Consider the following 23,671-nt stretch of genomic DNA (forward strand, 5'->3'; position numbering starts at 1 on the left):
TACTATGCAGTCATATTCAGGTGCATAGAGAGATGTGGGAGTTAGCTGGTTCGCACGTGGTACGATCAGAATCTGCTGCGAGACAATGCCATTCCCGACTACAGCAGAAACAGGCGTCGTGGAAGACCAATCAGCCGTCGTCATGGTGCATTATAGGTATCCAGGTCGTACAGCAGAAGATCCTGTCAATGTATTCACCACAGACTTACAGTTAACGGGCAATGCATTATCCATCTGATCTCCTGACCCAGCCACTTCAGATCTCCTGACCCAGCCACTTCACGCAGTCTGATTGTTCATTCAAAGTGTTAATCTCAAGATTGTTATTTTATAGCACAGGAAGTAGGGTCGTACAGATGGAGAATGCTTCTGGAAATGTGAGAGTGGGTGAAGGCATATCAGAATGTCATACGACCGATAAAAACGAATAGTTTCTGTCATTCACCCATTCGTACAGACATGTCAGCCTTGAGATGAAGTTGTACAGTTATAAAAATCAGAACATACGAATAGTCATCTTTAGGTTTAAACTCAGTTGTTATGTCTGTGTTTACATTTAGGTAAAAATGTTTTGAAAAAAGGATTATGCATTGAGAAAACTCAGTTTTCTTCTGTATGCCCAATACATGTTTCTGTGAAGTTCCACAATCATCAGTGGGTTCATTTTATTTCCTGTCGAATAACAGGTAACTTTTGTGTGACAAAATTTACGGTTTTGGGATGATGATCAGCTACCACTGTGAACTTTTGCAGCAGTTCGGGGCCAATGGTGAGCTCTTTCTCTCACGGATCGGCACAGGTGACGAAACCTGACTGCGTCACTTTCAGCCGGAAACAAAAAGGCTGTCATGGAGTGGCGCAACCAGAAATCACAAAAAAAGAGGTAATTCAAGGCATTTCTCTCTGATGGCAAAGACACGATGACAGTCTTTTCGGGTAATTAAAAGGTGGTCGTTATTCTTTCTGTATTATTTACTGCACGAATATTCATGCTGTCTATCGTCTGATTACTGCCAAATTCGGAGTTTTGATTTTATTAAAATACGAGATCCATTTTCGCCATATAGTATACGAAGCCAGTGTGCTGCTTATCATGAGCAGGCAGTGCCTCTCTATTTGCTATTTCCTTTCATTGCAATTTGACCCAATTATGCATCTGCAATGCACAACGGAATCTAACTAGGAGACTTCAGCACGACTCATCAGTGAATGAAATACATTAATCATTTAAAAAGACATTTCTCAAACAGGACAACTATTGTCATTAATCACAGGAGGTGGAAGGGAGTGGTGGAACTCACATGGAGGAAAGGACTAACAAATTATATCTCACGAAATTGGACATTTATTATCAGAGAGGTGTTGTCTCCACGATTTTAGCAGTCTTTTAACAAAGCAAAGTCATCTTACGGTGGGTGGATCCCTAACAGAATCTCTTGACATAACTCTCTCGGCAAAGGATAGTGTCATCAGGATGCTCCAGTGACCGCGCTAAAACTCAAACACTCGCTAAATTTAACAATGTCACTGATTTCGTGGAAAGAGTTTTTTAAGAGTGTCATTAGACTGAAGACAGATTACACTAATCTTTAAAGTACTTGGTACGTCCTGAAAAACGGTTTGCAAAAATCTCCACTTTACCAGAAAACCTTCTCGAAGTCACAAAATCTCTTACTCAACTGATTTTGAGCCGCAGTAAAACGCGTTTCATTTTCTCACTTTTTTCAATAAATATTTATTCCAGTTTCATTGACAGCTTTTTTACACTTTGAGATACTGTCCAGCTTTTTCTCGTCAGTATGGTTTTTGAAGAAGTTGTTCTCCATTTGGAATGGTCTCATGTCCGTCTGCATATCATACATGAAATTGTTTTCTTCTTGAAGCTTCATATTCAGCGTATTTAACCCATTAGTTAAATCTGTCCAAAAACCAAGGTTTATTAACCATTAGAGATCTGAAAGTTCTGGAACACATTTGCCTTTTTCTATTATAAATGTGCTGATTTCTTTTCCGAGGTCAAAAAATCTTTTCAGTACAGCATCTCTGCTTAACCATTTCATCTGAGAATAATACAGGGCATTTTAGTGATCTGCTTCCATATCTGACAGAAACTTTTGAAATTGGCTATGTATCAATCCATTTCTTCTTATGAAATTAACAGTGTATTTCATGATGTCTATTGATTCTTTCTATTTAAGAACGCTGAATAGCTTAGCATGATTTCGTCTGAAGTAGTGGCCACCAATCTTCATTATCTTAACTCAAATCGCATTTAATTTGAATACGATTTCTCCACAAATGCGAATTTCGTCGTTTCAACAGTAAACAAATAGTGGAAGGAAAAAAATTAATAAATGATGGAGGAGATCGTAAAATATTCGTTGTCAGCAATTTTAAAAGGGCAGTTGTTGTTCCTTGTGAAGTTTTAAGCAATTAGATACAAACATTTAGCGCAGTTTATAGCGGTGAAAATCATGCGAATACATAATTATTTCATGAAGCAAACTAAGCATTTTTCGTTTATAGTCATATTTTGAATTAAGCAACGAAAACAAAAACATAGAAACCTTGAAGCTGAACAGAATTAACCGGAATAAAATAAGAAGTGTACTTTTGAGAGAAATTGATTATCTTTGAAAAAAATTAAAAAAATTAGAAATCATCTGAACTACGTCGATGTACAAGGAGATTATTTGATTCAATCTCCTGGTCAATTCGTAAGGCAAGTGGCTTAACCCGCAGTGCTGTAACGTTAATTAAAGCATAATTCTAATATGCAGACACTATGAATCACGACACTAGAGAATTAAAGACATTAGGTACCAGTCGGCAATGATTTATATCAATGGGGCAAGTTGAAAATGTGTACTTACTAGGCAGATGTGCTGACCACTAAGGAATTCTTACACAGTGGTCTCCACAACCGCATGGACTACCCTAGCATGCTCCCATCAGACCAAAATTCTCAAGTTATACCATACACTGCTGATTTAGTGCCCCTGCTCATTACACTCATTATTTGCAGTATCTCGCCAGTTCCCGTAAGACTTAGAGCTTCGTGTGCATCTGCCCTGAAGAGATTATTGGCTGGAACTTTTATGGGAATCGGCAAGTGCCGTGACTAATACGACTAATGAGCAGGGGCAACACATCAGTAGTGCGTGATTTAAGTTGAGTATTTGGGTCTGACACCCACCGACTGCTAATGTCAGTCATTCCTTTGTGTCTTGACAGTTATTACATGTATTGATGTCAGACGTAAATCGTATCTAATGTAAACAACAAAGAATTTATGTCAGAGCTATGAAGTTCTACCAGCAGAGATATGTATCTACGCATTTATACATGCAAGCACTGTTCATTTGAACTCGTCCGACAGATATCGCTGAAGCTGCTTGCTCGTCAACTTTTCTGGCACTGAGCAATAAATGTTCGAGCGAATATTAATGATAAAAAGCAGTGGTTAGAGGTTGAAGTAGAAGAATTAATTTATTTATACCCCAGTAAACCAGAACTATTTGCGTTACACGCAAACGTTATCACAGAGTAAAGAAACGTAATGGCTTAACGGAAACAGAAGGATTTAGCACGACCGTAGAAAAATTGACAGAAAAATTCATAACTTAAGAAATCAATTTAACAGTGAATTTTAAAAAAAGTGCGAAGACAAAATCCGTCCTGGCCACTGAAGAGTTGCATGTATCAAAATGGCCATACCATAATTTGCCGTTATTTCTCCTTGGAGGCTCAATGAATAAGAATCACCTGTAAACATATAACGTTTCAAACAATATCCTTTTAATAGACATTTTATGAAATAAAACACTATACCATCATGTAGTGTTAGTACCTACTTACCCGATGCTAAAATTCACAACTTTTTCTGTTACGGTAGCAGGTTTTTTGAATTTGGTACCTTGCTTTGATATAACTCGCCCAATTTTACTAGCGAGCTTTTCGAAAGTAGCTCATTTCTTTAAAGAAATTCGCAAACAGCGCTGTATCCTCAATACGAAGCTCAGACATTAATTCACAGAACGCACCGAAATTTTCACTTTTCAGAAATCCACTCTGGAAGGCAAAAAGAACATTTTTTCTTCTTTTCTAACATCTTTAATATAATTACACAGGCCGCGATATTTTTATTTTAATTTCTGCCGTTTGCAAATAACCTACCACCTTGTTATTAAGACTGGTCCTATTTTCACAGTGAGAAATTGTACACGTACAGAATGTGAAACTTATCTGATATTTCTTATTTGTAATAAGGATTGATCATATTGCAGCTTTAAATATTTATAGACTTCAAAATAGTAACGAAAGTCTTAAAATTAACGATTGCTTTCAACATAACAAACAGACTGAAACAGATGTACTACACGGGACTTTTTGTTTGTATCTTGTAATAACTGTTAGATGTAATCATATCCAAGCGGGCCGTGCGTTTATTACAAATTATAGCATTTCGGGAATTGTTAGAAACATATCCATGACATAAATTTCTACTGATTTTTGTCAATATGTATACCGCCAAAGCGATTTTCTATCTGACACTCTAGATATATTTCCGGAGAAAAGTGTCAGATATAAATGTACCTCCAATGCCCAATCCGTAGCGAACAAAACCTTCTCCTCAAACCATCCACGTTGAGATAGCATTAACTAGTTTCCTCAGCAATACTACACAGGTAACTACAGGAGCCAGCATAAATTTGACATGTCCCTCAATGGTACAGAAAAATAGAATTTTCGGTTATGAAACTTGTTTGTATAAAGGTATCAGCACTCAGCTTTTTTTTTTAATGCAACATTTTAACTATTTTTATATTATGCATCACTCACCTCTCTGTCAGAAGTTACAGCAGAAGACCTGTAACGAAAGAAAAACAAAATGGATTATTTACACATCAGTTTTGGGCATCAACAGGGACGCCGTAATGCGTAACTGTAGTTTTGTATGTGTACTAAACCGCAAATGTAACGCTGGAATTAGTCTTTTACCTTTGTTCAAAACATGTTCAAATGTGTGTGAATTTTTAAGGGACCAAACTGCTGAGGCCATCTGTCCCTAGACTTACACACTACTTAAACTTACTTATGCTAAGAACAACACACACACACATGCCCGAGGGAGGACTCTAACCTTCGGCGGGAGGGGCCGCGCAGTCAGTTACATGGCACCTATAACCGCGTGGCCACTCCGCGCGACTTACCTTTGTTGCTGATAAACTTTCAACAGGGAGCCCCGTCTTAATACAAGCATGGCTATGAATTTAAATTTACGCTCCAGTCATTACTGTGCCAGAAGGAACGTTTCACTCCATAACGTTATGTTACACGACTGTTGGGGTACGTTTTATCATTTTATGCATGGGATGTATAACTGCCATTATGTATCAGAGTGGTTACAATTGATTTTTAACTCGTCTTAATGATTGGTGTTGCGGCAAAAGTGCTCACACAAAATTTGTTCCCAAAATAATGTGACTAATTTTTTGCGAAATATTCTTGAAGAAAATGTCAATTCAAGTTTTTCGCTGATCTCTCTCTCTCTCTCTCTGTCTCTGTCTCTCATACATACACACACACACACACACACACACACACACACACACACACACACACACACACACACATTCACGTTCATGTTCTTTCACTACTCTCTATGTCTATTATTGATCCAATATGGTATGAATCCCATCCACAACGTCAAACTTCAGTAGAGTCCGCAGGAATGTTCTATAAGTAATATCTGCCGTAGATCAACAGCGGATTCCAGTTAACTAAAGGCTGCCTTGTGGACTTGTACGGTAGTTTATTTTGTTTGCATTCATCTGAATCAACAATCATTCAATATAATTATTTACTTCATTTTTCAGTGCTTAATCATATACAGAGATCTGTAAAAGCATCGCTGTATTCCAATCGGATCATTTGGGAAAATCATCAGAATGGCTGTATCAGGAAAATAGGCTTGAGTCCTTTTTATATGAGCATTTTCCCCACTTTTCTATTCATTTCTGTGAATTACCCGACTAGCACAACCCAACGAAGTACGCCCATGGCACTTTTAGATGAAAAGTATTTTCCGACATCCCAGTTAATCTTTGTAGTGTAAGTTCTTAAGTTTCCGCGATAGTCAATTTCCATACAACTTATCTGGGTTGTAGACTGCGTTTCGATGTAAAATACGTCAATGTTTCAGTCACTACTGTAAATAGACTTCGTCAGGGTGTACACTACTAGGACGATATCACTGTTAACTATTAAGTAGTGTCTTCATTGTTGCCTCTTATCATTACGGTCTTCAGTCCGACAAATGGTTTGATGCATCTCTGCATACTAGTCTGTCACGTGCAAGTCTCTTGATCTCACGTTTAACTACAGCGACCTACATCCATCTGAACCTGCTTAACGTATTCTAGCGTGCGTCTCCCTCTACTTTTTTCTCCCCTCAAACCTCACGCCCCTCTGCATTGCCAAATTAACTATTACTTCATATTTTAGGATGAGCCCTATCAATCGATCCCTTTCTTTGATCAAGTTGTACCACAAATTTCTTTTCTCCCCATTTCGATTCAGTACTTCGTCAGTAGTTATCGGATCTTCTCGCCCAATTTTCAGCATTTTCCTGTAGATTCACATTTAGCTTCTTTCCTCTTCTTGTCTGAACCGTTTATAGTTCACGTTTCACTTTCGCACAAGGCTATACACTCCGGACAATTACCTTCAGAAAAGCCTTCATAGCACGTAAATTTATAATTGACTAGCAACACTCTCCGGCTTCGCACGATAGCACTAAGTATCTTCAACTCGTTTCACATAGCGGTAAAAAAATTAAACATGCAAACCTTCCCCGTGAATCACTTTATCTATCACTGAAAACCGTATCCAAATCCCTATAGTAGTTTGTGAGATTAGTAGAAAAATTCGGGGATGCGCGTCAGTTATAACATGTATAGAAGAAGTTGAAAATATGAATGGAGGTATAAATTCTACCAATACTAAAGGGCACCCCTTTGGCGGTTTGCGCGTCCCTAAGTTACGTCAGTTATCCAAACAGGGAAGGGAACCTGCATTTTAACCGGGGATACGAAGCATGCGTCCTTTCTGGCTAATTTCCACATCATTGAGATTTGAACGCTAGGCTAGAAAGCAGGCCGAAAAACCCGTTGCCCTACAAGAAATCAGCCCCCAACCGCGACCTTTCCGTCTCCCGACTTGCACGTTACCGGCTACCAGGCCCGACTTTAAGTTCTGCTCAAAGTTCTCTATTCTGTGTAGTTGCGGCTTTTCCCGCGAGGTACAGATTCCACTGTAGCTGACCAACTTTTAATCCCCATCATAGCCACGAAATTACACTCCAAATAGCAATTAAATATGGAACAGATAATACATCTATACAACTGTATAAAGACAGGTCCGTGTGTAACGGTGTTACCTAAAATCTCGAAATGTTCGGTAGCGATTTGCTTCAAATGTTTACACTGCACATCAATAAATGTACGAATGGACTTTTTTAAACAACAATTTACAGCTCCATTAAATTTCGGGAATGCAGCCGCATAAATTCTGCTTCTTCTTCTAATATTTCGGCTGTATATCTTTCAGCCATCTTCAGAGAGAGCCGTACGACTGACGCTCCGGCGCTCGCTCCATCCTTTTAAACTCGCGGACCGCGCCACTGCGCATGCGGCCACAGATGAACAAGGCGCCAGTGATGTTTATCGGCGGCAAAGACGTAACATATGCATGAGTTACGTCTGTGGCTGCGCATTCGATCCATGCTGGGAGATCGATGTATTACTGGGAGCTGAACTGTAGCGACGTCTTTGTAAGTTCAATATTGAAAGTGCCGGATTCCATGATCTATCTAATGTGAAACCGCTGTCTCTATTAATTAAATTCTTCGCCAAGCGGATTTCAATGGCCTCTTTTACTACGGAGTCCCAGAAAGATGAAACAGAAGTCAGAATTTCGACATTTTCATATACCATAGAGTGACCTGAATCAATACAATGCTCTGCCACGGCCGATTTACTGGGTTGTAAGAGCCGAGTGTACCTGCGATGTTCCGTACACCTCTCTTGGACTGTACGATTCGTTTGTCCGATATATGAAAGGCCACATTCACATGGTATTTTGTAAACTCCAGGTTTGCGGAGTAGTAAGTCATCTTTAACGGAACCCAGGAGTGCAGCCGTCTTCGCCGGTGGACGAAAAATCACTTTTACTTTATGTTTAGTGAGGATCCGTCCTATTTTGGATGAAAGGCTTCCCACATACGGCAGGACAGCCATGGATTTAAATGTTTCCTCGTCATCTTCTGCATTCCTTACGGACACCTTAGGTTTTATTTGTAGTGCCTTACGTATCTGTTGTGGAGAATACCCGTTGTCCTCAAAAACTCTCTTCAAATGTAAAAGTTCGTCTTTTATACTGCTTTCATCAGATACGACGTGTGCTCGGTGTACCAAAGTTCGTAGAACACTACTCGTCTGCGAAGGATGGTGACAGCTATTTGCATGTAAATATAAGTCCGTATGGGTCGGTTTCCGATATACTGCATGACCCAGAGTGCCATCTTCTTTACGCCGAACCAAGACATCCAAAAATGGAAGACATCCCTCGTTTTCCACTTCCATTGTAAACTGAATTTGTCCATGGATGGAATTCAGATGGTTTAAGAAGTCCTGCAATTTGTCCTCGCCATGGGGCCACACTACAAAGGTGTCGTCAACGTACCTCCAAAAAACTGTAGGCTTCAAACTAGCAGACTCCAGGGCCTTCTCCTCGAAATCCTCCATAAATAAATTGGCCACCAAGGGTGACAAAGGACTACCCATGGCAACACCGTCAGTCTGTTCAAAAAAGTCGTTATTAAATAAAAAGTATGTGGAGGTCATCACATGGTGAAACAAAGCTAAAATCTCCTTATCAAAACTTTTTCCAATGAGATCTAAAGATTCAGAGAGAGGTACCTTAGTGAATAGCGACACTACATCAAAGCTGACTAATAGATCAGAGGTGTTCAGTTTCAAAGATTTTAATTTGCCAATGAAATCTGCAGAGTTCCTTATATGATGATCACATTTTCCCACAAGCGGCCTCAATAGTGACGCCAGGTGCTTGGCACAATCATAGTTGGGAGAACCAATATTGCTCACGATAGGACGTAGAGGAACGTCTTTCTTATGGATCTTTGGGAGACCATAAAGCCTTGGAGGCACTGCACCACTTGGTTTCAGTCTTCGTATGACTTCCGGTGGAAATGGGGAGGCATTCAAAAGCGACGCCGTCTTCCTTACCACCTTGTTGGTGGGGTCCTTACTGATCTTCCGGTACATACTATCATTCAGTAAGCTGTATATCTTATCATGGTAGTCGTCACGGGACATTAAAACAGTGGCATTACCTTTATCAGCAGGGAGAACCACCGTTTCGGTATCTTGGCGGAGCATACGTAGTGCAGTCCTCTCTGCCACTGATATATTGCTTCTTTGGGGGCGAGCCTTCATAACAGCTCGACAAGTTTCGCGTCTTATTTCATCTGCAGAATCCGTAGAGAGTGGTCGAACAGCTTCTTCAACGGCACTGATGAATGCAGGTATAGGCAAAACCTTTGGCGTGGGTGCAAAATTCAGTCCTTTGCTTAAGACCATCATCGTAGCGTCGTCCAAATCTCTATCCGTCATATTAATGACGGAGCGTCGAATGATACTTTCTTGCTGTGGAGATGGCTCAAGTCGGCTGAACTTTGCAGTCTGTCTTGATGTCGCTACCTCACGAACCCAGTCTGATTTGGCCCATGTTGTACCCTCTATCCAGTTCCAAGAGTCCCTGGGTAACTCCACAGACATCTTCAAGTGCAGACGATAAAGTTCTTGAGAAACAAGATCCAGCTTCCTTCGTGTAAATCGGATCCTCTCCTTAACGATAGCAGAACCAGCTTTAAATAAAATCTTATTCATGGAAGTCGATTTTATAAAATGTACTAACCTGGCAAACCTCGGAATTATGCCATGGTCACGGCACCTCAGTAAAAAACTTAAAGAGCTCAATAATCTCGCTCTCAAATGTCGTAGCTTGTCCAGTCGTCGAAAACATAAAATCATCTCCTCCCCGAAGAGGTACTTGATGTGAATCTTCAGGTTTTCGCGGCGCAAAGACTGCTCCATTAAATTTCGGGAATGCAGCCGCATAAATTCTGCTTCTTCTTCTAATATTTCGGCTGTATATCTTTCAGCCATCTTCAGAGAGAGCCGTACGACTGACGCTCCAGCGCTCGCTCCATCCTTTTGAACTCGCGGACCGCGCCACTGCGCATGCGGCCACAGATGAACAAGGCGCCAGTGATGTTTATCGGCGGCAAAGACGTAACATATGCATGAGTTACGTCTGTGGCTGCGCATTCGATCCATGCTGGGAGATCGATCTATTACAGGGAGCTGAACTGTAGCGACGTCTTTGTAAGTTCAATATTGAAAGTGCCGGATTCCATGATCTATCTAATGTGAAACCGCTGTCTCTATTAATTAAATTCTTCGCCAAGCGGATTTCAATGGCCTCTTTTACTACGGAGTCCCAGAAAGATGAAACAGAAGTCAGAATTTCGACATTTTCATATACCATAGAGTGACCTGAATCAATACAATGCTCTGCCACGGCCGATTTACTGGGTTGTAAGAGCCGAGTGTACCTGCGATGTTCCGTACACCTCTCTTGGACTGTACGATTCGTTTGTCCGATATATGAAAGGCCACATTCACATGGTATTTTGTAAACTCCAGGTTTGCGGAGTAGTAAGTCATCTTTAACGGAACCCAGGAGTGCAGCCGTCTTCGCCGGTGGACGAAAAATCACTTTTACTTTATGTTTAGTGAGGATCCGTCCTATTTTGGATGAAAGGCTTCCCACATACGGCAGGACAGCCATGGATTTAAATGTTTCCTCGTCATCTTCTGCATTCCTTACGGACACCTTAGGTTTTATTTGTAGCCGACCCATACGGACTTACATTTACATGCAAATAGCTGTCACCATCCTTCGCAGACGAGTAGTGTTCTACGAACTTTGGTACACCGAGCACACGTCGTATCTGATGAAAGCAGTATAAAAGACGAACTTTTACATTTGAAGAGAGTTTTTGAGGACAACGGGTATTCTCCACAACAGATACGTAAGGCACTACAAATAAAACCTAAGGTGTCCGCAAGGAATGCAGAAGATGACGAGGAAACATTTAAATCCATGGCTGTCCTGCCGTATGTGGGAAGCCTTTCATCCAAAATAGGACGGATCCTCACTAAACATAAAGTAAAAGTGATTTTTCGTCCACCGGCGAAGACGGCTGCACTCCTGGGTTCCGTTAAAGATGACTTACTACTCCGCAAACCTGGAGTTTACAAAATACCATGTGAATGTGGCCTTTCATATATCGGACAAACGAATCGTACAGTCCAAGAGAGGTGTACGGAACATCGCAGGTACACTCGGCTCTTACAACCCAGTAAATCGGCCGTGGCAGAGCATTGTATTGATTCAGGTCACTCTATGGTATATGAAAATGTCGAAATTCTGACTTCTGTTTCATCTTTCTGGGACTCCGTAGTAAAAGAGGCCATTGAAATCCGCTTGGCGAAGAATTTAATTAATAGAGACAGCGGTTTCACATTAGATAGATCATGGAATCCGGCACTTTCAATATTGAACTTACAAAGACGTCGCTACAGTTCAGCTCCCAGTAATACATCGATCTCCCAGCATGGATCGAATGCGCAGCCACAGACGTAACTCATGCATATGTTACGTCTTTGCCGCCGATAAACATCACTGGCGCCTTGTTCATCTGTGGCCGCATGCGCAGTGGCGCGGTCCGCGAGTTTAAAAGGATGGAGCGAGCGCTGGAGCGTCAGTCGTACGGCTCTCTCTGAAGATGGCTGAAAGATATACAGCCGAAATATTAGAAGAAGAAGCAGAATTTATGCGGCTGCATTCCCGAAATTTAATGGAGCAGTCTTTGCGCCGCGAAAACCTGAAGAACAATTTACAGATTTTCTATAAAAATCGACTGCGATAGTACGACGTTTAAACAATTACAGAACTTGTTTTTCACATATTCTTTTTTCTTATGGGTAATTTTAAACAAAAATTGTAGACACGACAGTGTGCCGATTTGTTTTCTCCTCACAGTCGGTTTTAACATAAAAACAAGAAAACTGTATTTATGGCTGATGATTACAATACTACTTAAGAATGTGAATCTTCCGAAACACCCTAATCCTACAAGTTTACAGCTTCAAACTATGCAAAAGACTGTAACTGAAGTTACTCTCTTCACAGATCCAGCAGCAGGAGAGGTCTCTCATACCCTGTACACCAATAATCTGAACCGATTTAACCTTTCATTTCAAGCGACTTCAATTCCCATCAAGACATGGTTGAACTAACAACAAACAAGGTCGGAGTGAGGAGATCGAGTAGGTAGAGAGAGTGTGTGTGAATGTGGGGGGGGGGGGGGGGGGCACAGGGGAAAGAAGGTGTGGTGGTGGAGAGAGATATGGGGGAGGAGGAGATAGATAAAGAGAGAAGGTAACGGAGATTAGAACGCATACATATTTTGCAATTGCGAAGCATTGCCAGGTTCGCTAGTATACTACACTTTCATAAGTACTATTATTATAAACTGTATACATAAGCCTTCCTTGTGAATCAGTCTACCTATTAGTGACAGTTGTATAAAAATCCCTACAGTAGTCTTTTCAGAAAAACTTTTTTTTTTTTTTTTTTGCTTTTGTAAATGTGCCTTTTATATTTTTCCTACCCCAGCCATCGTCAGTTATTTTGCAGCCCAAATTGCAAAACCAATCCCCTACTTTTAGTGTGTCTGTTACCAGCGCACTTGCTTTAAAGGGACATAAATAAAATTCGTTGTATGACTGGATGTCGGAAGTGGAGGGGAAAGTGTGGTGTCACCGCCAGACACCACACTTGCTAGGTGGTAGCCTTTAAATCGGCCGCGGTCCATTAGTATACGTCGGACCCGCGTGTCGCCACTGTCAGTAATTGCAGACCGAGCGCCACCACACGGCAGGTCGAGAGAGACGTCCTGGCACTCGCCCCAGTTGTACAGCCGACTTTGCTAGGAAAGGTTCACTGAGAATTACGCTCTCATTTGCCGAGACGATAGTTAGCATAGCCTTCAGCTAAGTCAATTGCTACGACCTAGCAAGGCGCCATTTATCCTTTGCTATGTATCTAATGAAGCATGTACAGTAACAAGACCAATGTTCACCAATTGTGGATTAAAGTTAAGTATTCCAGCAGCTACGTACTTTTCTTTATAGCATTCATTACGTATCCTATTTCAGACCTCACGCCAGCCTGCGTGAGTTAAACGCGTGCCTTTCGGTTACCCGTCACTGTGGATTGGCTGTCTTGCCAGTCCACAACAGAAAGGTAGGTGTTGTTCTTTGCTGAATCACGGGGTGAGGGGGGCTGAATATGTGGCGTGGTGCGTTGTTCCGTGGGAGTGAGGACGGGCCAGCACGCTGCAAGTGTTTATGTCCGTGAGCAAGGTGGTAGCCTGCGACTACTCTCTGTCCGTGGGCTGGATGCTGTTGCTGACACAACCAAGACTCTACAAGCGCGCATCCATCACCAATGTTCGTGTTGGTGGGCCGCTTGTCTGTATCGATCGCCTCCCTTACATTCCTTTTGACGGTAAGTGCCTGCCGAGCTAGCACGCCAACTTCCTCGAACTGTGTGTCTTTCCCACATTCGTTTAGATGTTCTACGACCGCATATCTGTGACGTTGTTCCAGCCTAGTGCGGGGCACGTCCTCTCCGACACGTGCGCTGGTAGCTCATCACTCTCAGCTGACTGTATAAACTCGGAACGTGATGCCTACCGACGCGACGGTAGATTCCTAATGTTCTACATGCCCAAATTTTAAAACGGTAACTACCTAATTAATATTGGAAATTTCACAGAAATTATACCAAACGGTAAGTCGTTTACATTTAGTATCAGTGATTATTTTCAGTTACAAATGAGAGAACATTGACTTTTCTCTCCACTCTGCATAGTGCGTAACAACACTATGCGGTCTTACACATACCGTCGAATGACTCTGAGGTTGTCATCAAAGCTGAATACAGACTTTTTTGTGCTACAGCAATGCTTTATTTTCCGACATAAAATTACGCAGTTCAGTTAACAAATACAGTGTCTAATTTACAAAATTTCTGGTAAATATACCCTATTTCATTTTCAGTCTTTTCTTTTGCATATATAAAGTTAAATGTGTGTTCTCACTGTTAACTGGCTAAATATTACAACGCTTAAAGATATCGAAACAAAACAGAAAGGAATGGTTGCAATACTAAGTACAAGAATACCATGCCACTGCACAGGTAGCAAATGTCTCTCTGTATCTTCGTTTCTTCTGCAGATTATCCTGCACTGTTGTAAACCTAAATTTGAATTCTTAGAGCTCTGGATTCTCCACACTTACTGCATGCTGGACAAATTGACCAAATAACAATACAGGGTGATTCAAAAAGAATACCACAACTTTAGGAATTTAAAACTCTGCAACGACAAAAGGCAGAGCTAAGCACTATCTGTCGGCGAATTAAGGGAGCTATGAAGTTTCATTTAGTTGTACATTTGTTCGCTTGAGGCGCTGTTGACTAGGTGTCAGCGTCAGTTGATGCTAAGATGGCGACCGCTCAACAGAAAGCTTTTTGTGTTATTGAGTACGGCAGAAGTGAATCGACGACAGTTGTTCAGCGTGCATTTCTGTATATGGGGCACTGAGAATCCGCGGGAAACAACTCAGTATGAACGTGACTCGCCTAAGGTGAACGTTTTCTGTGCCATTTCAGCCAATAAAGTTTTTGGTCCCTTTTTCTTCGAAGGTGCTACTGTAACTGGACTACAGTATCTGGAGATGTTAGAGAATTGGCTGTTCCCTCAGCTCGAACAAGAAGCTCAACAATTCATATTTCAGCAGGATGGAGCGCCACCACATTGGCACTTATCTGTCCGTAACTACCTGAACGTCAACTACCCGAGGCGATGGATCGGCCGCCAGGCAGCCCGTGACAGAGCACATCACTGGCCTCCAAGAAGCCCTGATCTTCCCCCCTGCGATTTTTTCTTATGGGGGTATGTTAAGGATATGGTGTTTCAGCCACCTCTCCCAGCCACCATTGATGATTTGAAACGAGAAATAACAGCAGCTATCCTAACTGTTACGCCTGATATGCTACAGAGAGTGTGGAACGAGTTGGAGTATCGGGTTGATATTGCTCGTGTGTCTGGAGGGGGCGATATTGAACATCTCTGAACTTGTTTTTGAGTGAAAAAAAACCTTTTTAAATACTCTTTGTAATGATGTATAACAGAAGGTTATATTATGTTTCTTTCATTAAATACACATTTTTAAAGTTGTGGTATTCTTTTTGAATCACCCTGTATTATGTTTTTGGACTGGAAATTCCTTTACATTTGGCTGTAGTAGCCTTTCTATGTGCACGAGCTGTGTCGCAGTTTTTAAGATGACAGCAAGTCTTCTTCGAAGCCACTGCCATACTTCAATGGCTGTGCAATATGTAAATCTAAGTGTTAATGTGTGTTCTTTCTTACATTTTAGACGGTTGGGCGAACTGGTTAAGTGAATACCATGTAGCCTATGACGTACTGAAATGGTTTCATTGACAACCTCATCCCATGTCGACCTGGTACTTGCTCTTAGTTGATGATTATTAATATTTCTCCAAACTTTAATTCAGTTTAAAAGAGGGTACTTGTTCCGTACTTTGGAGATATTTTTGTGAAGTGGCCATACCATTTCCTTGCAGTGCATATTTTGTCTCTCCAATATACGTAGCCACTGTCAGTTATTGCCGTTTTCAAGAAGCTAAGTTTTGGATGAGTTTTCCCAGCATTAACACGTGCTTTATGATTTTCAGGGGTAATAGCGTTTGTAAGGATATTTGCCAGATTGGGAACGTTTACTTTTGTTCTTTTATTCAAGCTGTGAACTAGCAAGGCATTGCACTTTCCCTTTGCACCACTCAGGTAAGGTTAAAGTCTTTTACTTAACAGTGAATATATTTGCTCGACATACGAAGTATCCTAGAATCGGACTGGCAGTATAGATACGACACAGTAAACCTTCGATATGATGCAGCCGTTTACCAGTTTTGTTTTCTGATGCATTTACTGTACTTGGTCGCCGGCTCTAACTTCGTGCAGCACTAAACGGCAACTGCAAACCGAGATCTTTTGTGGGTGTGATACGAGGACGATCCCTAGACTTCGGATCTTCGTCGCTACAGGGAACCACAGTTGTTCGTCTAACCGTTGACCACTGCCAAGGTTCATTATTCGAGATTTGTTGTAGTTGATAACGGCTCTGGTAGCTTGACAATAACTATCAAGAATGCTTTTGACGGGTGCTATCTGAACTTGTGCCGAAAAGAGAAAAAAGAAAAACGCTATGGTTGCCGGCAAATGCGCGGCAGAAAACCTCTCTCCCTAATAACGTCAAACCTGGGATCGCATTGTCGATTTTCCTCAACAATGGCTCCACCGCGGTTGCGGAAAGAGCCTTTGATAGTGGACAATCCTGTCGCACTGATCGCTTGATGTTAAAGGGTCCTGTTATTTACCCGTTAATCTTTTTTTTTTGCCCCATTCTACAAGACTTTGATGATTTGTCTGAATTTATCTAATTCCAGATACCTCCACTGTATTGATAGGAAACGATGGGAGACCCTGACAAATGCTTTAGAAAAGTCAATAGCAATTACGGAGGCATTTAATTTTGCAGATGTCCGTCACTGCCATTATGCTACGGAAGCCGCTTACTGCTTCTATGATACTGCGTCCGAATACTGAGCACGTCTGGTGTTATATTATGAAGTTTTTCATTGCCTGTTTTAGTTAAGAGTGAATAGTTTGAGCCAGAGTTTTTGTTGTCTGCATAAAAGTTATTGGTCTCAAAGACTCTGTGTTCGTTGGTGGATATTTCTTCGGTACTAGAACTATTAGTCCTTCCTGGAAACTTGAAGGAAGTTTGTAGGATGTTTCAAGCGTCGTTAAATACGTCAACATGTTCGTCTTTTAGGACGTCCCAATACATAAGTCAGAATTCCGCTGGTAATCGATGTAAACCAGGTGACTGTCCTCTCGGACTTCTAGGCTATGCTCCAAACACTTCATCTTCTATGAATACCTCAGCAAGGGTGCTGTTTCCTGCGTCACCTATGGTAGCACCGGTACCCTGCCGAAACTAATCTTCACAGTTCTCGTCTGCTTGCGCTCTCGCATGTAATTCACGAATATGTTCGGTAATTCCTTATTTTATGAGATCCTGTTGGCCTATTGACCCGTCTCCTACTTTAAGTTCCTCAGTTACTTTGTATTACGCCCGTTTTTTTGTTCGGACTAGATGCCAAAGGGAAGCAGTTTCCTCTTGTATGATGGTTGTGATGTGTTTATGTCAATTTAAGAGCTTCCAACTTCCTTCTCTGCAATAATTCGATTTGTGTTACACTAATGTACCAAAAGCCATGGAATACGGATAGGTACATACTGGGATGGCGGTAGTATCGCGTCACAAGGTATAAAGCGGCAGTACACTGGAGGAGCTATCATGTGTAGTCAGGTGATTCATGAGAAAAGGTTTTGCCACGTTGTTACAGACGTACGAAGGGAATTAACAGACTTTGAACGCGGAATGGTAGTTGGAGTTAGACGCATGGGACATTCCATTTCGGATATCATTAGGAAATTCAGTATTTCGAGATCTACAGCGTCAGAATTGTGGCGAGAATACCAAAATTTAGGCATTACCTCTTATCACAGCCAATGCAGTGGCCGACGGCCTTCATTTAACGACTCAGATCAGAGCTGTTTGCGGTGTGACGTCGCTGCTTACAGGCAAGCAATACTTCGTGAAGTAACCGCAGAAACCACAACGACTGCACTACTTTGCGCCTCCCCCCGACACGCTTTGTATGTCCTCCACAGCTAGTGCTTCCACCTGTCGTCTGTGAGTGGTTATTGCACGTTGACGTCCAACTTAGTCGGTGGTCACGTTAATGCGCCTGGACCGTGTAGTAGCTTCCAGACGAGGCGTATACTTTTATAAAACGTGTGCTTGCTACGGAAATTGCTAACGCCCATCCGCTTATAGCCTTCCAGTTACTGCAGTTGGTATAAAATCTTTCGTTAATGTAGCTGTGCCAAGGTTTACGGTACTGTTACACGTTACACTGTAGCCTGAAACTGAGTCAAGATTATCTGTAGCAACTTCCCGTAGTAATGCTATTTCTGTTTCAGCTGCATGTAACAATTGTTGAAGACACACCAGTTTTAACCGTGTTGAGAGTTTGCTACAGCTGAAAGTGCAGATTTCATAGTTTTGCAACGCCATTGTCACTCCCTGACTGTGTCGATTTCTTGCTAATCGGTTCCGGTATTTATTTTAAGTCTAAGTTTAGAGATCAGATTTTGTTTGGCGTCTCTTTTTTTCTGTATTTACGCTTACTTCCAGCAGCTACAACAATTCCCAGATTCGGTGTTTTCTTTCCGCCTTCCCGTTTTCCCATAAGTATGTTTTGCTCGGTGTGGAGGGATATTGAAGATTCTGACGTCACTCTCACAATGTTCGGTATTTGACTCTGCTGAGAGTTCTTGTTCTATTTCTTCCTGCGTTTCTTTAATGCTACTCTTAGATATCTTCATTTAGACTGTTCGTTCTGCATGTATATATGTAGTCTTACGCTGTGAGTTTCAGCTGTTGGTTTTTGCAGCTGTTCTGCCAATTGAAGTTGTTGTTCTGTGACTGTTTCTCCGGAATGGATATTCCTCTTCACTTCAGTGTGTGCTACCGATTTCATATACAATGCTATAATTCGATTTGCCAAAACTTGGGAAGTGGTCAAACTGGTTTTTGTACTTTGCCACCCCACGTTCGCACTTGCACCTGGAACCTCATGCGGCTTATTATACCATGTTTCAACACTGTTCATGTGAACTGCACTGTTCACCTCAGCTGTGTGATAAGGCTGTTTGTGGGCAGCTGCCGGAACTTATTTGTTGTTATCAATGTCAAATCGATTCTCTACAAGCAATGTTGCTGGCCACGGTAGATGCTGTACTAAACTACCTATTGCATCAGCGGTATCACGAACAGCGCCCTTAGTGAACACTGACACAGACTGACGTTTCGCAACATTTATTTCGATACGAAATTTTTGTCCCGGACTGTCCTGCTGAACATTGTCGACTTGAAACATGATGTTAGTTATCCCAGATACGTTAGAGTGCCCTGATAGAACCCTACGTTTATCACTGATGGAATTCGCGTTTTGACCTCCATTTTTACTGATCGTACACCACTCGGAATGGGAAACGGTTAATAGTTAACCCATGCCTCGTTTCGAGTACCACGAATGTCCCCCAAAGACTGTAATTTTTGTCTTGCAACTTCGTTCGGCACTGCCATTGATATATTAGATGCTCTCACATTAGTCAAGTTGCGTCCTGCTGCAATGACAGAAAATTTCGACGCAAGTCCGGAAGTCAGTACCATTTCAAAGTTTCCTGAACACTCCCAAACAAAATTTTGTAAACTAAATCGCAGACTCAGTGTTATTGAATTATATTCTAACTACTGGATAGCTGATAAGTCTGAGATCGGTAGTTACCCTTTGCTGGATTTCTAAGGCTGGCTGCACTATATTCGCAGTGCAGTTGTACTTTTCATTTACACTACTGGAATAGTGAAGATGTTGTGTTGGCAGAAAAGCCAACACCGTGTTACGATTGGAGGCCGAAATGCACGCGTTTTAGCTCACGCAGGCTGGCGTGAGGAGGGAAGAACTATGCTGACGTGAGGTCTGGAACATGACAAGGAATGAGAATTCAGAAAGCGGGCGTAATTACTTTGATACTTAACTTTAATCCATTAATGATGAACGTCGCTCTTGACGGTACATGATTCACAATATTATCTGTCGAGAATACATTCATAGTAACTGAATATGGCGCCTTCCTAGGTCGTAGCAAATGCAGCTGAAGGCTATGCTAAATTGTCGTCTCTGCAAATGAGAGCGTATGTAGACAGCGAACCATTGCTAGGAAAGTCGGCTGTACAACTGGGGCGAGTGCTAGGGAGTCTCTGCAGACTAGCCCTGCCGTGTGGCGGCGCTCGGTCTGCAATCACTGATAGTGGCGACACGCGGGTCCGACGTATACTAACGGACCGCGGCCGATTTAAAGGCTACCACCTAGCAAGTGTGGTGTCTGGCGGTGACACCACAGAAGATACACGTACATAACACTTGAAACGAGCTACCACGTACGGGAAACGATCACGAAACGAACACACTTGAGAACCGCACAATATCAAACAAAAGTTACATGCCCGCGTCACCGTCCGCTGCGACTCCCAAATGCCGACTGTTGTTGTTGGACTGCAGCAGGTCTGCATTTTTTTTTTTTTTACTGTTCTGATTGTTTTTCTGCTCCCTTTTGAACTGAGGCCGTACAGCCATGTCTCAGTGTTTCGGGAATTTTCTAGAATTTTATAGGGTATGGATGCCACTAATTAAAATTTTCATAATTAGTTTCATTTTAGTATATTATTTTAATTTACTATATTTGCGTTATGAGTTGATAATGATTAATAAGATCTAATTAACTGTTGCATAAAATCAGTTTCGTGGTTTGCATACATTTTACGTTCGAAAACTTGTGATTGACATCGCCTAAGTTTCCTCATTTACAGGACTTTTATAATTAAACTTTCGCTACCTGAGAGGGCACTCACGAAAAGCGAATGATCCTAGGACAATTACTCTTTCTGGAAGAGTCTGTAAGAACATGCGGAAGAGGAATAACGAATAAATCATCGAAAGAAAAACATTTTAATTTCCACGTGAGAGAATAATTTTGTTAATTGCGTACCATACTTACGTTCCAGGTTACAAACATTGCTCAGTGTGACGACCATCTGCACCCACGACAGCCTGGGGCTGCACTAGAGTTTGCTCTACTGTTGTCCGAAAAGCCGGCCGGTGTGGCCGTGCGGTTAAAGGCGCTTCAGTCTGGAACCGCGTGACCGCTACGGTCGCAGGTTCGAATCCTGCCTCGGGCATGGATGTGTGTGATGTCCTTAGGTTAGTTAGGTTTAAGTAGTTCTAAGTTCTAGGCGACTGATGACCTCAGAAGTTAAGTCGCATAGTGCTCAGAACCATTTGAACCTCAGCAGTTACGTCCCATAGTGCTCAGAGCCATTTTGGAGGGGGGGGGGGTGGAGGAGGGGTTGAGGGGTGGGGGGGGAGGGGTGCGAGTAAAGTGTAGTGTCGTACGACGGGCGCCAAGGGGGGAAGGGGGGGGGCAATAAAGTGTTGTCCTCCGGGCGCCAGTTATGTTCGCTACGCCACTGCCGCAAGGTCACGGGACCGAATCCTGTCCAGAACACAGATTTTTACCTTTGTTTTTTAATCATCTCTCAATGTCGTTGAGCTTCGTCAGAAAACGAAACTTCTTACGGATTCCACTTTGAATAACTGGATAGGGAGACCTAAGTCCCCCCCCTATGGCCTCTTTAGCGATCTGTTGAATTGCTTCTTTACTTTCCTCGCGTACATTACATGAAGAGTCGTTCTGTATAGTGCACATATTGCTTCCGAGTCTGATCTATATTATATTTATTTTATTATTTTTAACATGACTGGTAAAAGATTCAGTCCATACGTGGAAGAGGCAATGACACGAAATAAATGAAAGGTTAGGAAGTTGGATCAAAACTGAGGATGAAAGAATAAGAATTACATGACGTGTTGTATGGGATGAACAGTCGAATGAATACACAATGTGGATTGAGAGGAAACCGAAGAAAGACGAAAGTAATGAGGAGTGGCTGAGATTAAAGATGAACTTAACATCAAAACTGGAGGCGAGGAACTTAAGGACTTCTGCTACCTAGGAAGCAAAGCAACGTATGACACATAGAAAGGAGGACAAGCACACTAGTAGAGACACAACGCCCGTTACTGGCCAAGAGGTGTCTGCTGGTATGAGACATCGGTCTTAATGGGAGGAAGAAATTTCTGAGAATGCATGTTTGGAATACATTTCGTATGGTAGTGAATCATGGATCTTGAGAAAACAGAAAGAGAAAATGATGGAAGCGTTTTAGATGCTGTGCTACAGAAGGATGTTGAAAATTAGGTCGCTGATAAAGAATGGAACCTGCCTCTATAGCCAACACACACATGCGCAGTGGCGCTTGTCTCTGGATAAGCCGATTCGAATCGTGGTGGTTGAAAATTTCTCTATGTCAGTATTTTGCTGTCGTGGGGGGGGGGGGAGGGAGGGGTGCAATGTTGATGGTGATCCGTCCCTCGGATGGGGACGGTAGTTCGGCGGCCCTCTTAGTGCTTTTCGCGAAGAGTAGGCTATGTGCTGCTACTGTGTTTAGCCTTCTCCTTTGTTTTCACCCATAACAACACAAACCCAACACTAAGCGGTACAAGCACTCATCGGAAATATCCACATGACACAGATACGCACCCGACACTTCGTCACAGGTCGGAGGAAGGCGATGGCAAAATATACCCACTAGCATCTTCCACCGGACAGCGAGGCACGATCCCTCCATCCGCTCCCCAACAGTCACTTCCTTAGAATGGGACTCAGTGTTATAAACGGCGCCTATACGATAGTTTCTTGGGAGGGGGGACAGGGAGACAAACCCTGGGATATGGCGAATTTTTAATATTTTTGAAAACGGAGGGCGACTCGTAAGTAGCCATAAAAAAGTTGAAACGTCCCTTTTGGAAAATTATAAACTACTGTGCTGGTAAACTTCTACGTTATTTGATTTTCAAACAGCTTAGCAAAACTGAAAGTACTCAGAGTTCTCATTTTACTTATTCTGATCATCACTAAACTGACACACAATTTTTTTTTTTCAGCGCAAAGCAATCTGACTTTCAATAATCCCTACAAAAGAATGGCCCTCACTAAAAATAACCTATGACTTTCATGAATCACTTACCTGACAAAAATCTTCGTTACTCGAACTACTGCCTTACAGCGAGCGCCAATACTGCCAGCTAAATAAAAGATTCTAACTACTGAAGGCACTAAGTACTGACAGTATATATATATCAATTAATGACATTGTAATGGTACTTGAATTACGTAACCATTACGGCAGCTCACCTGAACCTCTCGATACCAGCAATATTCTGCTGTGTTTCTGTAAAGTAGTTGACGTATTCCTGACACAACATTCAGATTTGATTTCATTAATGTAGAGGTACTTTGATACATCGATATGTTTGTATTGCAATGATATTATTCTTATGTGTATTCTTTCTTTTGCCACTATGATCTTTGACGTACTTGTAACTCTGATTTTTGGGTGCGTAAGCGATTAATAGTTAGTTGTTAAGAGAGTCGGACCTTGAGAAAGTCGTCTTGGGCGTCATGTTGGAAAGACGCATATTGTAGTCAGCTTATAAAATGTGAACTTTAACAGTGAGAAAGATGTTTTCAAGTATGTTTTGTATTTTGAAGTGATGTTTTGCGTGTTACGCGATATTGCAACAAAAGCAATAAAAAGGAAGTGTAACTTAAATT

The 23,671-nt window shown here is 41.9% G+C and overlaps 1 protein-coding gene across 3 annotated transcripts in view; it reads right to left on the reverse strand.

Annotated features, from left to right (window-relative positions):
* The window catches only part of LOC126481055 (uncharacterized), a 1,230,708-nt gene that overhangs the window by 483,621 nt on the left and 723,416 nt on the right, over positions 1–23,671 (reverse strand). For all 3 annotated transcript variants that reach the window (XM_050104539.1, XM_050104538.1, XM_050104537.1), the window contains one exon: positions 4,843–4,870. The gene's annotated coding sequence lies outside the window, so the exon portion shown is untranslated. The remainder of the gene's footprint in view (positions 1–4,842; positions 4,871–23,671) is intronic.

Source organism: Schistocerca serialis, chromosome 5 (assembly GCF_023864345.2).
Source record: "Schistocerca serialis cubense isolate TAMUIC-IGC-003099 chromosome 5, iqSchSeri2.2, whole genome shotgun sequence".
In the NCBI taxonomy this organism is placed as follows: Eukaryota; Metazoa; Arthropoda; class Insecta; order Orthoptera; family Acrididae; genus Schistocerca; species Schistocerca serialis.